Raw genomic sequence first — 17,393 nt, 5'->3', positions numbered from 1 at the left:
CCACAGGGCTGGTGCGGAAAGCACCAGTGGCAAGGCGTATCCCGCTGTGGAGAATTGGGTCCAGCACTCGCAACGCAGACGGGGATGCTGAGCCATATGCCAGGCACCCATAATCCAGACGGGACTGGATTAACGCCTGGTAGAGCCGTAACAGGGTAGAGCGGTCGGCTCCCCAGCAGGTGTGGCGCAAACATCGCAGTGCATTGAGATGCCGCCAACACGTCTGTTTGAGCTGCCGGATATGAGGCAGCCAAGTCAACCGGGCATCGAAAACCACCCCCAAAAACCTGTGTGATTCCACCACCGAAAGAAGTTCGCCGTTAAGAGAAAGCTGCGGCTCCGGGTGGACAGTACGTCGCCGGCAGAAATGCATAACGCAGGTCTTGGCTGCCGAAAACTGAAACCCATGCGCTACAGCCCAAGACTGCGCCTTACGGATAGCGCCCTGTAGCTGACGTTCAACAGCTGCAATGCCAGTAGAGCTGTAATAAAGGTAGAAGTCGTCAGCATACAGGGAAGCGGAGACAGAATTTCCCACGGCCGCAGCAAGCCCGTTAATGGCTATTAAAAACAGACAGACACTTAAAACAGAGCCCTGTGGCACACCGTTCTCCTGGACGTGGGAGGAACTATACGAGGCCGCGACTTGCACGCGGAAGGTACGACACGACAGAAAATTGCGGATAAAAATCGGCAGAGGACCCCGAAGACCCCATCCATGAAGCGTAGAGAGAATGTGATGACGCCACGTCGTATCGTACGCCTTCCGCATGTCGAAAAAGACAGCGACCAGGTGCTGACGGCGGGAAGAGGCAGTACGGATGGCCGACTCCAGGCTCACCAGATTGTCGGCGGCGGAGCGGCCTTTACGGAACCCACCCTGAGATGGAGCCAGAAGGGCCCGAGACTCCAGTACCCAATGCAAGCGCCGGCTCACCATCCGTTCAAGCAACTTGCAAAGAACGTTGGTGAGGCTAATGGGACGGTAGCTGTCCACCTCCAGAGGGTTCTTTCCAGGTTTCAAAACGGGGATGACAATGCCTTCCCGCCATTGCGACGGAAACTCCCCCTCGACCCAAAGACGGTTGTAAAGATCGAGAAGGCGCCGCTGGCAGTCCACTGAAAGGTGTTTCAGCATCTGACAGTGGATGCCATCTGGCCCAGGAGCGGTATCAGGGCAAGCAGCGAGGGCACTGCGAAATTCCCACTCACTAAATGGAGCATTGTAAGATTCTGGGTGGTTGGTGCGAAACGAAAGGCTCCGACGTACCATCCGCTCTTTAATGGAGCGGAAGGCCTGGGGGTAATTCGCAGAAGCGGAACTCATAGCAAAATGCTCTGTTAAGCGATTGGCAATGACGTCGGAGTCAGTACAAACTGCTCCATTCAGGGAGAGCGCAGGGACGCTGGCAGGTGGCCGATAGCCGTAGACGCGTCGAATCTTGGCCCAGACCTGCGAGGGAGTGACATGGAGGCCAATGGTGGACACATACCGCTCCCAGCACTCCTTCTTGCCTTGGCGGATAAGGAGGTGGGCCTGCGCACGCAGCCGTTTGAAGGCGATAAGGTGGTCGAGGGAGGGGTGTCGCTTGTGACGCTGGAGCGCCCGCCAGCGATCTTTAATCGCTTCAGCGATCTCAGGCGACCACCAAGGCACAGCCTTCCGCCGAGGGGACCCACAGGAATGGGGAATGGCAGATTCGGCGGCAGTAACGATGCCGGTGGTGACCGATTGAACCACCGCATCAATGTCATCGGTAGAGAGAGGCTCAAAAGCGGCAGTGGAGGAGAACAAGTCCCAGTCAGCCTTAGTCATAGCCCATCTGCTAGGGCGCCCAGAAGAGTGGCGCTGTGGTAGTGACAAAAAGATCGGAAAATGGTCACTACCACACAGGTCGTCATGCACACTCCATTGGACAGACGGTAAGAGGCTATGGCTACAGATTGAAAGGTCAATGGCGGAGTAGGTGCCATGCGCCACACTGAAGTGTGTGAAGGCACCATCATTTAACAGCGAGAGATCGAGCTGCGACAATAAATGCTCAACGATGGCGCCTCGACCTGTTGCCACTGACCCACCCCACAGAGGGTTATGGGCGTTGAAGTCGCCCAATAGCAAGAAAGGTGGCGGCAATTGGGCGACCAGTGCAGCCAGGACATGCTGCGAGACATCACCATCCGGTGGAATGTAAAGACTGCAGACGGTAACAGCCTGTGGCGTCCACACGCGTACAGCGACAGCCTCTAAAGGCGTCTGGAGAGGGACAGACTCGCTGTGCAGAGCGTGAAGGACATATATGCAGACGCCACCAGACACCCTTTCATAAGCTGCTCGGTTCTTATAATAACCCCGATAGCCACGGAGGGCGGGGGTTCGCATTGCTGGAAACCAAGTTTCCTGGAGAGCAGTGCAGAAGAAAGGGTGAAGGCTGATAAGGTGGCGGAGCTCAGCTAGATGGTGGAAGAAACCGCTGCAGTTCCACTGGAAGATGGTGTTGTCCATGGCTGGGAAAGGCGTGACGGGACTGGGAAGGCAGATTACGCCGCTGGGTCACCTGCTGCCTCCAAGTGAGCACCTGCGCCAGTGCTTTCCATGGCGCCGGAGGGACTGGCGAGATCGAGGTCCTCAGCGGACGCCAGGATCTCCACCTCGTCCTCAGACGCAGAGTTTGAGGGTGGCGGTGGGACAGGTGCCACCGCAATGTCAGGTTGCTTGGGAGCCTTTTTCTTCAACGGCTTCGCACGCTGTGCCTTGGGAGGGTCTGGCTGGGAGGGCCCCACTGGGTCAGTCTCAGGGACGGACGACGACCGTGAAGCCCTATGACCAGCGACCGGTTGTTGTTTCAAAACTTTTCGTGGGTCCGCTTTGACACTGGGCAAAGCCTGGGAAGGGAGGGGCCCCAAGGGACCCCTTCCTGGCTGGAGTGGCCGAAGAAGCCCTACGCTTCTCCGGCTGGGAAGGGGGGACGAATGTCCCCGATGGTTGGGGTGGTGTTGCTCCTGGAGTAGATGGAGCAACAGTGGGCGAAGTGCCCCCCACAACCAAGGGGGCCAGTGCATTGAGACATAGCTGAGAGGCAGCAGTACGTGACGACACGGGAGAGGATCGGACTGCTTGTGCAGCAGCGGCATAGGTGGAAGTCATGGGCACGGGATGTAGCCGCTCATATTTCCGCCTTGCCTCGGTGTAGGTCAGGCGGTCCAGGGTCTTATATTCCATTATCTTCCTTTCCCTCTGGAAGATCCGAAAGTCCGGTGAGCAGGGGGAATGGTGTTCTCCACAGTTAACACAAATGGGAGGCGGAGCACATGGAGTATCAGGATGCGAAGGACGTCCGCAATCCCGACACGTGATGCTGGAAGTACAGCGAGATGACATGTGCCCGAACTTCCAGCATTTAAAACACCGCATCGGAGGAGGGAAATATGGTTTCACATCACAACGGTAAACCATCACCTTAACCTTTTCGGGTAAGACATCACCCTCAAACGCCAAGATGAAGGCACCGGTGGCCACCTGATTATCCCTCGGACCCCGATGGACGCGCCGGACGAAGTGAACACCTCGTCGTTCGAGGTTGGCGCGTAATTCATCGTCGGACTGCAGAAGAAGATCCCTGTGGAATATAATACCCTGGACCATGTTGAGACTCTTATGCGGCGTGATGCTAACGGAAACATCCCCCAACTTGTCACAATTGAGCAACCTCCGTGACTGGGCAGAGGATGCCGTTTTGATGAGCACAGAACCAGAGCGCAGCTTGGACAGGCCCTCCACCTCCCCGAACTTGTCCTCTAAATGCTCCACAAAAAACTGGGGCTTGGTCGACATGAAAGATTCTCCATCAACCCGCGTACACACGAGGTACCGGGGTGAATATTCTCCACTGCCTTCTTTAGCAAGTCGTTCCTCCCATGGAGTAGCTAGGGAGGGAAACGATCTCTGATCCAATTTCTTCACGTTGAGGTTAGACCTCGATCGCTTAGAGACTGCTGGTGGAGGCCCACGAGCGATAGATGATGTACCACGCTTCATTGCAGGTCATCCGCCCTGATGCCACATACTCTGACCAAGGGCCCTCCCCACGGGCGCCACCCAGCCACAGCAAAGGCCACCTGGCAGGATGGCCATTGCCGGGAGTCCTGATGCCCCAGGGAGATGGGCATCTACTCCTTGGCATACGTGGGGAGTGAACGGCGCAGGCATCAGTAGAGCGATTCCTGTGTTGTCAGGGGGCTACAACCAAGAGGGTACATGGCGAATCCACCACAACGGACTGGCTACCGTGCTGGATCTTAGGTGCAAAAATGGCCAAGGTCGTCGTCACAGTTAAAAGAAACACTGCAGAGTGCAGCGTGGTAATCGCCCTTTAAGAGATCGAAAACGAGCGGGACACCATTGCAACGACGAGAAAGACGGCTATAGGTCTAATTGCACGAAGGATACAGTGCACCACGTAAGGTGCCCTTCCCCAATTGGCTCGCTCTTCGGAATAATTTAGATAGATGGAGGTCAAACCCGAGAGGGGACCATCACATAAGGCCGAAACGTTGGAGACTCCTTTTAGTCGCCTCTTACGACAGGCAGGAATACCGCGGGCCTATTCTAACCCCCGAACCCGCAGGGGGGAGTCACACACAGTACGCCGACAACAAAATATATTGTCAGTACTTGCAATCCTGCCCCTCCTAACCTCGTCCTATCTCCGCTCCTGCTTGCCCACGCCACCGGCACACTTCCCGAATTTCTCACGTCCATGAAGAATGGCACGCAGATGCCCCGTCTGCCGACAAAAATCCTCCCCAAACCCACCCCCTCGTCTCAGTCTTCCACCCGCTCCAAATACCTTAAATCCCCCCCACTCAAGTCCACCACATCCAACCAGCGGCGTGCAAGGAAGGACAAGAAGGAGAAGCACTCCAAGGGGAAGAAAGTATCCACCACCCACACTCCAACTGCTTCCACACCCTCTGAGGAGCCAGCGCCCCCGACAGCACTTGTCGTCGCACTGGGAGGGGACCAGGAAACACCGGTACTGGAAGGGAACCACGTAACCGGGCAGGATTCGGATGGTTTCGTGCTGGCGAAGAAAACGTTTCGCCAGCCGAAGCTTCCGCCGGCCCGGGGAGTGGAACCCACCCCGAACAGATTCCAGGCGGTTGCTGATGAGCCAGAGGCATCAGAAAACACAACACAAACGCAGAACCAAGTCGCCCACCACCTCCCCCCGATTGTAGCAGAGTTCGCACAAAGCTACGAAGAGCTTTTCGAGCTGTTGAAGGCAGAAATCGGGGGAAGCAGTTTCCAGGCAAAACCTGCTGGTGGAGACAAAATAAAAATCACACTGCACACACTCGAAAACTACACAACAGTCAAAACACTTTTCACAAATAAAAACATACCACACTACACGTTCCCCACAACAAAAACAAGGAACAGCAACATCGTGATACGAGACCTCCCAAGACGAGTGTCCCCCCAGGCAATCAAAACAGATTTGACTGCCCAGGGGTACGTCGTCAAGGGGGTCCAACAGATGGGCAACATAAACAGTAAGTGGCCACTTTACCAGGTCACACTCCCGGACATCCCCCAGAACAAAAGGGAGATAAAGATGGTTCTGGCAGTGCCTGTCACCACCGAACCGCTGCGCCGTAAGAACAAGACGGTGCAGTGCTTCAGGTGTCAGGGCCTTAACCACATCGCCGCCTACTGCACCATGCCAGTAAGGTGCAGGAAGTGCGCCGAGGCCCACGACACGAGAACATGCACACTTCACCACACGGACCCACAAATAAGGTGCGCGCTGTGTGGCAAAAACCACACGGCGGGATACCAAGGTTGTGAGGTCCACAAACGACACACACAACAGGCAAAGGGCGCAAAGGCCGCCCCCCACACACACAAACAAAACACCATAAACCCACCGAGACACACAAGAAAACAAACCATGGCAACACACACGGACAAGGCCTGGGTAAAACCAAGGCCGGACACACCGAGGGCGACTTATGCGGAAGTGGTTTCTCCACCGAGGAACCATGAAAGCGTAGCCCAACCATCACAACACCAGACACTATCACGAGAACAACACCGGGAAACACACAGCAACAACGACCAGGTCCACCATGACGGAGGAAGGCCCAGGGAACCCCACACACACTCTCCCCCCATGGATCAGTTGTTAGGCGTAATGGTGCAGACCATGAACCTCGTCATAGAAATGATGAAGGAATTCAGGGAAGCCCAGAAGCAGAACACACAGATCCTCGTCGCCCTTCAGGCAACAGTCCAGCAGTCGCTCCCCTCTGCGACTTCCTCAGTAGTATCAAAACCCCATCATGAATAGACGACCAAATATTCAAGGCCTGACAATGTGCGTCTTTAACGCAGACGGCATTGTTAATCAAGAGGTCTAATTCCGAGAACTCATGAATGAGTTCTCCATCGACATATGCATGATGGGGGAAACCCACCTGAAACCGGGAGTAAAAGCGACAGTTCCCAACTACATTAGCTACCGTAAAGAAAGGCCAACCCAAGGCGGAGGAGTGGCCATATATGTAAAAAGAGGGATCCCCCACCACCAGGTATTCTTACCAGCTACCAACAAAATCGAAGCAGTGGCGGTGGAAGTAACCACTGCCACTGGACCCCCACACGACCAGATAGATGAGGGAGACATAGCTGCTCTAGGGCAAATTGAAGGCAAACTCATAATAGGGGGAGACTTCAATGCCAAACATCCTGATTGGAATTCTAGAGTAACCTCCAGAGCAGGCGCCAAACTGCAACAACTAGCGCGCGCCCACCACTTCGAAACATGGGGTCCAGTCGAGCCAACACATTTTCCGAAAAACGGAAGCAGGCCCGATGTGTTAGACATAGCTCTCACCAGGAGGATCGCAGGGTTCGTGGCCGCAAGGACAATCAACAGAATGTCCTCCGACCACAACCCAGTGATTCTGGAGGTCGATGTGGGAGAATGGGTAGCACTCCCACGGTACCAGACGTCGTACAAACGAACAGACTGGGAGCGATACCAAGAAACTGTCGCCTCTGATATCGCTCGCGCTCCGCCACACACTGCTGAAACAGTAGAACAAGCGCTACAAGACCTAACAGGCACCATCTTGCAGGCAGCGGAAGAAGCCACCCCTCCACAAAGGGAGGGCCCACCGCCGCAAATACAGCTCCCAGAACACTTGCTAGCTCAAATTCGACACAAGAACAGAGTGGCAAAAGAGTGGAAGATCACCAGAAATCAGGCCACCAGGAGGCTGCTCAATCGTCTACAGAGAGAGCTGAAGGTAGCGCTCAATGAGCACAGAAACCAGCAATGGCAAAACCGCCTCACATCTCTCAAAGTAGACGATCATACACTATGGCAAGCGACCAAACAGTTTACAAAACGACGCGCTAGGATGCCGCCACTGCATGGCGAGCGGGGACTGGTCTACAGCCATGCTGGAAAGGCCAACGCCCTCGCCGACTCCTTTGAGAAGCAGTTCCAAGCGGCAGAACCCCAGGATGAAGAACATGAAGAGGTAGTCAGTCGTCAACTGGCCGTCTTCCTCAATGCTGAGGAGGACCCAGAGGACGAACCCATACTTTTTGCCCCCGAGGACGTGGCAAGAGTAATCAGGTCCCTCCCTACAAAAAAGGCGCCAGGGCACGACAGTGTCACAAACCAGTTAGTCAAAAAACTCCCACCCACAGCGATCACACACCTCGCGAAAGTCCTCAACGAGATTACTCGTTCCCGTGTTTTCCCAGCTTGCTGGAAACATGCGGAAGTGGTCGCGATACACAAACCAGGGAAAGACCCTCTATTCCCGCAGCACTACAGGCCGATTAGCCTCTTGCCAACACTCAGCAAGATCTATGAGCGCCTCCTGCTAAGACCCATACAAGAACACATTACCAGAGAGCAAATTCTGCCGGATTTCCAATTTGGGTTCCGGCAGAACCACTCTGCCCCACAGCAGGTCATGAGAATGGTTGAAGCAGCCACAGAGGGCTTCAACCACAGAGGCTACTGCGGGATAGTGCTACTAGACGTAGCCAAAGCCTTTGATTCAGTATGGCATAGAGGGCTACTCTACAAGTTGTACACACAAGGGTTTCCCGGGAGCATAGTTCAGCTCATTAAGAGCTATCTCACGAATAGGACTTTCTCCGTCAAAGTAGAAACTGCCACCTCCACCAGAAGGCGTATTCGTGCCGGGGTGCCACAGGGATCGGTCCTGGGGCCCGTATTGTACAGTTTGTACACTGCGGATACTCCGACGGCCCCCCTGGTGCACACTGCGCAGTACGCTGACGACACAGCCTTCTACACGAGAAATGCGAACAAGACCCTGGTCATCCGTAGGCTACAAAAGGTTTTAGATGACACAGAAACTTGGGCCCGTCGCTGGCGCATCACGATCAACTCCGAGAAGACGCAGGCAATGCTGATTACCCGCAGGCTCGGAAGGCGCGATCCTCCTCAACGTCCCCCCCTCCACCTTCACCTAAATGGAATCCAACTCCCCTGGCGCAGAACCGCCAAGTACCTTGGCGTAACCTTGGACTCTCGTCTTATGTGGAAACCCCACATAGACGAGGTCCACAGGAAGGTCTGCGCCAGAATGTCCATTCTATACCCTATCCTGAACACAAACAGCTCCCTTCCCTTCCCAGTAGCAGTAAATGTTTATCAGGCCCTGATCTGGCCAGTAATGGAGTATGCGTGCCCTGTCTGGGGATACGCGGCAAAGCAGCACCTGGACAAACTCCAGAGGCTGCAGAACCGCGCCCTCAGAAGGGCACTGCATCTACCTCTCGGATTCCCCACAGACGACCTGCACGCCGCAGCCGAAGTCCCACTCCTGAGAGAGCGTTTCCACGATCTGGCAAGGGCCTTCTATGAGGGTTCTTCCAGATCCGAAAACGCGCTCATCCACTCCCTAGGTCGGTATGACATGTCCCGCGATAAGCATAAGCGCCCTATGACGATCTTCGACGACTAAGTCGAAGAGAAAATCCCAAAACCCAATCCCTAATCCCGCTCCTTTCCATATAACACCAATCTTTTCGCCTACCTCAGGCAAGTACTAGACCCACTCACAACAAACATCACAAGTCACAGACACCAAAAAACTATAGAAAAATCACACACACACGTTCACAGGGGAGTAAAAGCCGAAAGGCTACAAACTCCCCCACACACACTTCCCCAAAGAGGGGAAAGTAAAAGATGTGAGCAGCAGCAACAGGCCGTTTTCCCGATTCGCTGCGTGGCAGTCTGGCATCGAGCATCGTCTCTGTCAGTCTGTGACACAAAGCCATAGGCCCCCGCTTGTACGGGAGACAAACAAGGGGTGATCTCGGATGCGTTTTTATTAAAACGTAGACGGGCACTCACTGCGAACTGGCACCAGCACCTAAGACGGCGTCTGGTGAGCAAAACTTGTCGTTGTGTTTGGCGGACTGTTGTTGGCGCGGTTTGGTGAGCGCCTTCCTGTTGTCGCGCGCCGTTTTCCCGGCCACGTCGAGCGCCTCAGCCGCACAGGTACTCCTGCTGCCGCAGAGAATAGCTCTGCTCCTCCTAAGTTAGGGCATACTGCACGCCAGGGCCTGGTCGATGGCCAGTTACCCGCGCGTGATAGGCTTGTTAGGGTCAGAACAACCAGCTGGAAACCTAACGGTGTCAACCAAGGCGGTGACTGACACTCCTTTGGCAGCCTCCCGTTTTCGTCCGGACATGGAGCATATGACACAGTCCCCAGTGGTCCTCACGGTCACAAGGAACACAGAGACACCTGGCAGCTACGCGGTCCAAAGGACCGACCATACGGACTGCCAGGTTGAAATCAGCCCGAAGTCCAAGCTTCTTCTTGCTAACGCTATCGCGGGACTCACGGGCAAAGATAGAAAGAAATATGAACGGCGTCTCGAAAGAGTGCTGAAACCGAAAACAGAAAACGAACAAATACCAACACCAACACGACCACCGAAATCGAGCAGCGGAGCGCGCCAGAAAAAGACCTCCACAAAAAAACCGCGCAGCTCCCCAACAAAGACAAAACAGAAGCAGACGCTTACACGGTCACGCAAGCGTAAAGTCTCACACCTGCCCGCAGACCCGAGCGCGGAGCAGCAGACCGCACTAGCGAGCGCTCACCAACACCACACAAAGGCGGCCGCCCACCCCGGGAGCGGGGAGGGCGACCGCGCGAGCGAACAATGCCCTCAGGTATGCGGCCGGCTGCCCGACCCGGCCGAGTCACCCGACCACGTGCAGGAGCGGAGCTGTACAGAACGCGAGCCGCGTGGCGACGCGCCGGCCGTGGCGGCGCGGGCGACCAGCGGGCCGCGGCACGATGAAGTGGCCGCGGCCGCGGGGCCGCAACGGGCCGTCACGACGGACGTCGAAGAGCTAGCCCACGCCGACGTGAACACAACAGACGCAGACGAGGATGGCTTCATACTCGCCAGAAGAACAGTCAGTCGTCCCTCCACTTCCGCCACACACACACCAGTCACAACACACAACAGGTACGACATAATAGACGAGCAAAGCACAGAGGCAGCGGCACCGGACACAACACCACATACCAACACAAAAACAACAGAGGAAGAGATGAAAAAATACAGAATCCCCCCCCTAGTCATCCAATTCGAACAATCGTATAAAACTATCCACGACCTGATCAAACAAGTTGTAGGAGACAGTAAATTCACCGTAAAAACCACAGGGGAGGACAAAATAAAAGTAACACTGAAAACAGTTGACGAATACAAGCACGTCAAACAAATGTTACAAAATCAAAAAATCCACTACTACACCTTTCCAATAGCGGCCAAGAAGCCCATCAAAGTAGTGTTCCGCGGCATGCCGCACAAAACAAACACGGCAGACATTAAAACATTCCTCGAGGAAGAAGGCTTCGAGGTAAGCTCGGTGGTAAAGACCCACCCAAAAAGACCATGGCCCCTCCACACAGTCACCCTCCCAGACTCAGCTCAGAACAGAAAAATTTGGGAGGTGGAGAGAATCCTGGCAGTGGAAGTAACTCCCGAAAAACTGAAAAAGAAATCAGGGCCAGGTAGATGCCTCAACTGCCAGGAAATAGGACACATAGCAAGGGACTGCGGTATGCCTATGAGATGCGTCAGATGTGGAGAGCATCACACGTATGACGAATGCAGGGTACCAAAGGGGGGAAGGCAAGGAATCGTGTTGCAACTGCAGAGGAGCACACCCTGCCAGCTACCTAGGGTGCCCTGCATATCGGCAGGCCAGGGATCGCCACAGAGGAAAACAAACTTACGGGGACCGTTCCCAAAGAACGGCAAATAAAACGGCACCCCAACAACCGCCCCCTACCGACAGTTCAGATAACCATCAACCAGAGTGTACGCATCGCGCACATACTCAGCAACTGTAGGCGATCCCAGCAAACCACCCCAACCACCCGACCCAAACCAGGTTCCTGGAAACGGAGAATCGCCTAGGGAAGCCCCTCCGCGCCTCCGCGCCTCCCCAAGCCCAGTCTGCATAAAGCAGCCGAGGACGCCACCATTCAGGGACTCGCATCGTCGATTAAAATGCTGCAAGAACAGATGACCCAGTTGGTCAACGTTCTTGCCAGCATCACGCGCCATCCAGCCGAACTCGCTTCGGCAGCCGAGCAGTCGCAGCATTCAGCGACTAACGCAGGAAACCCAACTCCCCACCATGGATAGACGGCCAAATATACAAGGTCTCAAAATCTGCGTCTTCAACGCAGGCGGTCTATTCAACCAAGCCCTCGAATTTAGAGAATTCATAAAAGAGGAAAACATTGACGTATGCCTAGTAGCCGAAACACATCTTAAACCAGGGGTAAGGGCATCTGTACCAAATTACAATTGTTACAGACGCGATCGGCCCACCGCAGGAGGCGGGGTCGCAGTATACGTCAAACGAGGCATAGAACACCACCGTGTGTACCCACCAGCAACCCAACAGATAGAAACGGTCGCAATACAAATAGCCACCGTAACAGGACCCCTCACAGTCGTTGCAGCCTACCGCCCCCCTTCCCCAACGCTTGAAGAGGACGACATAGCTGCATTAAGCCAAATACGAGGCAAGCTCCTAATAGGAGGAGACCTCAACGCCAAACACGCAGACTGGCACTCAAGAGTAAGTAATAGAGCTGGTCGACAACTGCAACGACTCGCGCGCACGCATCAGTTCCAAGTGTGGGGCCCAGAGGAACCCACCCACTTCCCGAAAAACGGGAACAGGGCGGACGTCCTCGACATTGCCCTCACAAAACACATCATGGGTTTTGTGTCCGCAAGTTCAATGAACAGAATGTCGTCGGACCACAACCCTGTCATTCTCGAGGTCGATATGGGAGAATGGCTCTCTATCCCACAGCTAACAACCACATACAAACGCACAAATTGGGAACAGTTCCGCGCCAATATAGCCACAGAACTGGCCCAAGCCCCGCCTCCAACAGCAGACACTGTCGAGCAAACGCTGGAAGACCTAACGAAAGCGATCCTGCAAGCAGCTGAGGAAGCCACGCCTGCGCCAGCGGGTCTCCCCCGCCACAGGCAACTTCCCCAGCACCTGCTCGCACAAATAAGACACAAGAACAGGATCGCCAAAGAGTGGAAACTCACAGGCAACAGAAACACAAGCAGGCTGCTCAACAGACTACAAAGAGAGTTGAAAGTCGCGCTCACTGAGCACCGCAACCAGCAATGGTCCGAAAGACTATCAACTCTCAACTTAGAAGACCACAGTCTATGGCAAGCCACAAAACAGTTCACGAAAAGACGCGCAAAAATACCGCCTCTGCACGGCGAACGTGGACTGCAGTTCAGTGCCGTAGACAAAGCAAACGCGCTAGCCGACGTGTTCGAGAAACAATTCACGCCAGCAGAGGCACAGGACAGGGAACACGTCGAAACAGTTCGCAGACAACTGGCCACCTTTTTAGCAGCAGAAGACGAAGATGAATACACGCCACTCTTCAGCCCTGAAGACGTGGCAGGAGCCATCAAGTCACTGCCAATAAAAAAGGCACCAGGCCACGACCAGCTCACCAACGAACTCCCCAAACATATCCCGCCACTGGCAATAACCCACTTAGCTGATATCTTCAACGAAATTACGCGATCACAAAAATTCCCGACCCAGTGGAAACACGCAGAAGTAGTCGCGATCGCAAAACCAGGGAAAGACCCGGTGTTCCCGCAGCACTACAGACCAATTAGTCTCCTGCCCACCCTCAGCAAACTGTACGAGCGCCTCCTCTTAACGCCGATTCAAGATCACATCAGAAGAGAGCAAATTATGCCAAAATTTCAATTCGGTTTCCAGCAACAACACTCCGCCCCACAACAAATAATGAGGGTAGTTGAAGCAGCTACAGCAAGCTTCAACCAAAAGGGCTACTGCGGGATTGTCTTATTAGACGTCGCCAAGGCTTTTGATTCAGTCTGGCACACCGGAATCTTGCACAAAATGTACACCCAAGGCTTCCCAGGGACGATAGTAAAACTTATACAGAGCTATCTAACCAGTAGGACATTCTCCGTTAAGATCGATCGATCACAGTCGAGCAGGAGAAGAATACGTGCTGGAGTGCCCCAAGGGTCGGTACTGGGTCCTACCCTGTACAACCTCTATACAGCCGACATCCCTGTCACGCAGCACGTCCAAACAGCGCAATATGCAAACGACACAGCATTCTTCTCCTGCTCCACGAACAGGAACCTGGCAACGAGACGATTACAAACAGCATTAAATAGCACAGACTCATGGGCCAAGAAATGGCGCATCTCATTAAATACCGAAAAGACGCAGGCGCTAATGATAACTAGACGCTACGGAAAACGCCGACCCCTAAGAAGACCCATCCAACTGCTGCAGCTACAAGGGCAAAATCTCCCCTGGAGAAACACGGCGAGATACCTCGGTGTGACACTGGACAAGCGACTGACTTGGAAGTGCCACATCGAGGAACTCCGCAAGAAAGCCCTTGGCAGAATGCAAGTCCCCTACCCATTACTGAATGAACACAGTTCACTAGATCCCAGCACCGGAGTAGCGGTCTATAGAAGCCTTATTAGGCCGATACTGGAATACGCATGCCCCGTATGGGGCTATGCAGCCAGATCGACAATAGGCCGCCTACAAAAAATTCAAAATAGAGCCCTCCGGAGAGCTCTACACGTACCTCCACGATTCCCCACAGCAGATCTACAAGCTGCTGCGGATATCGAAACACTCCACACACGGTTCCGACACCTGGCAGAACAGTTTTATGCAAAAGACCAAGATCAATACTCTCCTGAGTAAAGAAAGAGAATTACACACCTCTCACCAAAATAGCAAAAACAAAAGAACAGCATATACCAACACATCAAGTCAAAGCGAAGGAAATGTCCCCAAGGGACAACAACCTTCCCCGCAACACTTCCAATACGAGGAAGAAATTAGAGAGGGGAGAGAGAGAGAGAGCCGTTTTCCCGGCCACGTCGAGCGCCTCAGCCGCACAGGTACTCCTGCTGCCGCAGAGAATAGCTCTGCTCCTCCTAAGTTAGGGCATATTGCACGCCAGGGCCTGGTCGACGGCCAGTTACCCGCGCGTGACAGGCTTGTTAGGGTCAGAACAACCAGCTGGAAACCTAACGGTGCCAACCAAGGCGGTGACTGACATTCCCTTAGCAGCCTCCCGTTTTCGTCCGGACATGGAGCAAATGACGCAGTCCCCAGTGGTCCTCACGGTCACAAGGAACACAGAAACGCCTGGCAGCTACGCGGTCCAAAGGACTGACCATACGGACTGGCCGGGTTGAAATCAGCCCGAAGTCCAAGCTTTTACTGGCTAACGCTATCGCGGGACTTACGGGCAAGGATAGGAAAAAATACGAGCGACGCCTCGAAAGAGCGCTGAAACCAAAAAAAAACACAGAACAAACACCAACACCCACAAGACCACCGAAATCGAGCAGTGGACCGCGGCAAATAAAGACCTCCACGAAAAAACGGCGCGGCTCCCCAAAAAAGCAGAAAACAGAAGCAGACAGATACACGGACTCGCAAACGTAAAATATCACACCTGCCAGCAGACCCGAGCGCGGAGCAGCAGGTCGCACAAGCGAGTGCTGAACTACACCAAACAAAGGCGACCGCCCGCGCGAACAAAGCCCTCAGGTATGCGGCCGGCTGCCCGACCCGGCCGAGTCACCCGACCACGTGCAGGAGCGGAGCTGTACAGAACGCGAGCCGCGTGGCGACGCGCCGGCCGTGGCGGCGCGGGCGACCAGCGGGCCGCGGCACGATGAAGTGGCCGCGGCCGCGGGGCCGCAACGGGCCGTCACGACGCACGTCGAAGAGCTAGCCCACGCCGACGTGAACACAACAGACGCAGACGAGGATGGCTTCATACTCGCCAGAAAAACAGTCAGTCGACTCACCACTCCCGTCACACACACACCAGTCACAACACACAATAGGTACGACATAATAGATGAACAAAACACAGAGACAACGGCACCGGACGCAACACCAACTAACAACACAAAAACAACAGAGGAAGAGGTGACAAAATATAGAATTCCCCACTAGTAGTTCATTACGACCAATCGTATAAAATTATCCATGACCTGATTAAACAAACCGTAGGAGACGGAAAATTTACGGTAAAAACTACAGGGGAAGATAAAATAAAAGTAACGCTACACACAGTTGACGAATACAAAAACGTCAAACAAATGTTACAAAACCACAAAGTCCACTACTATACGTTTCCAATAGCGGCTAAGAAACCCATTAAGGTAGTGTTCCGCGGCATGCCGCATAAAACTAACACAGCCGATATCAAAACATACCTCGAGGAACAAGGCTTCGAGGTAAGCACGGTGGCAAAAACCCACCCAAAAAGGCCATGGCCCCTACATACAGTCACCCTCCCTGACTCAGCCCAGAACAGGAAGATTTGGGAGGTGGAGAGAATCCTGGTAGTGGAAGTAACTCCCGAAAAACTGAAGAAGAAATCAGGGCCAGGTAGATGCTTCACCTGCCAGGAAATAGGACACCTAGCAAGGGACTGTGGCATGCCAATGAGATGCGTCAGATGCGGAGATCCCCACACATACGACGAATGCAGTGTGCCTAGGGGGGAGGGCAAGGAATCGTGCTGCAACTGCAGAGGAGCACACCCTGCCAGCTACCTAGGGTGCCCTGCATATCGGCACGCCAGGGATCGCCAGAGGGGAAAACAAACCTACGGTGACCGCTCTCAAAGACCGGCAAATAAAACGGCACCCCAACAACCGCCCCCTTACCGACAATTTAGACAGCCATCAACGAGAGTGTACGCATCGCGTACATACTCAGCAACCGTAGGCGACCCCAACAAACCACCCGACCCAAACCAGGTTCCTGGAAACGGAGAACTGCCTAGGGAAGCCCCCCAGCGCCCCCCCCCCCCCCCCCCAAGCCCAGTCTGCATCAATCAACCGAGGACGCCACTATTCAGGGACTCGCCTCGTCGATCAAAATGCTGCAAGAACAGATGACCCACTTGGTCAACGTTCTTGCCAGCGTCACGCGCCTTCCAGCCGAACTCGCTTCGGCAGTCGAGCAGTCGCAGCACACAGCGACTACCACCGGAAACCCCAATCCCCACCATGGATAGACGACCTAATATACAAGGTCTTAAATCTGCGTCTTCAACGCTGACGGTCTATTCAATCAAGTCCTCGAATTTAGAGAATTCATAAAAGAGGAAAACATTGACGTATGCCTAGTAGCCGAAACACACCTTAAACCAGGGGTAAGGGCATCTGTACCAAATTACAATTGTTACAGACGCGATCGGCCCACTGCAGGAGGCGGGGTCGCAGTATACGTCAAACGAGGCATAGAACACCACCGGGTGTACCCACCAGCAACCCAACAGATAGAAACGGTCGCAATACAAATAGCCACCGTAACAGGACCCCTCACAGTCGTTGCAGCCTACCGCCCCCCTTCCCCAACGCTTGAAGAGGACGACATAGCTGCATTAAGCCAAATACGAGGCAAGCTCCTAATAGGAGGAGACCTCAACGCCAAACACGCAGACTGGCACTCAAGAGTAAGTAATAGAGCTGGTCGACAACTGCAACGACTCGCGCGCACGCATCAGTTCCAAGTGTGGGGCCCAGAGGAACCCACCCACTTCCCGAAAAACGGGAACAGGGCGGACGTCCTCGACATTGCCCTCACAAAACACATCATGGGTTTTGTGTCCGCAAGTTCAATGAACAGAATGTCGTCGGACCACAACCCTGTCATTCTTGAGGTCGATATGGGAGAATGGCTCTCTATCCCACAGCTAAGAACCTCACACAA

The sequence above is a fragment of the Schistocerca piceifrons genome, chromosome 8, assembly GCF_021461385.2.
Source record: "Schistocerca piceifrons isolate TAMUIC-IGC-003096 chromosome 8, iqSchPice1.1, whole genome shotgun sequence".
NCBI classification, from domain to species: Eukaryota; Metazoa; Arthropoda; class Insecta; order Orthoptera; family Acrididae; genus Schistocerca; species Schistocerca piceifrons.
Note: the sequence above shows the minus strand (reverse complement) of the source record.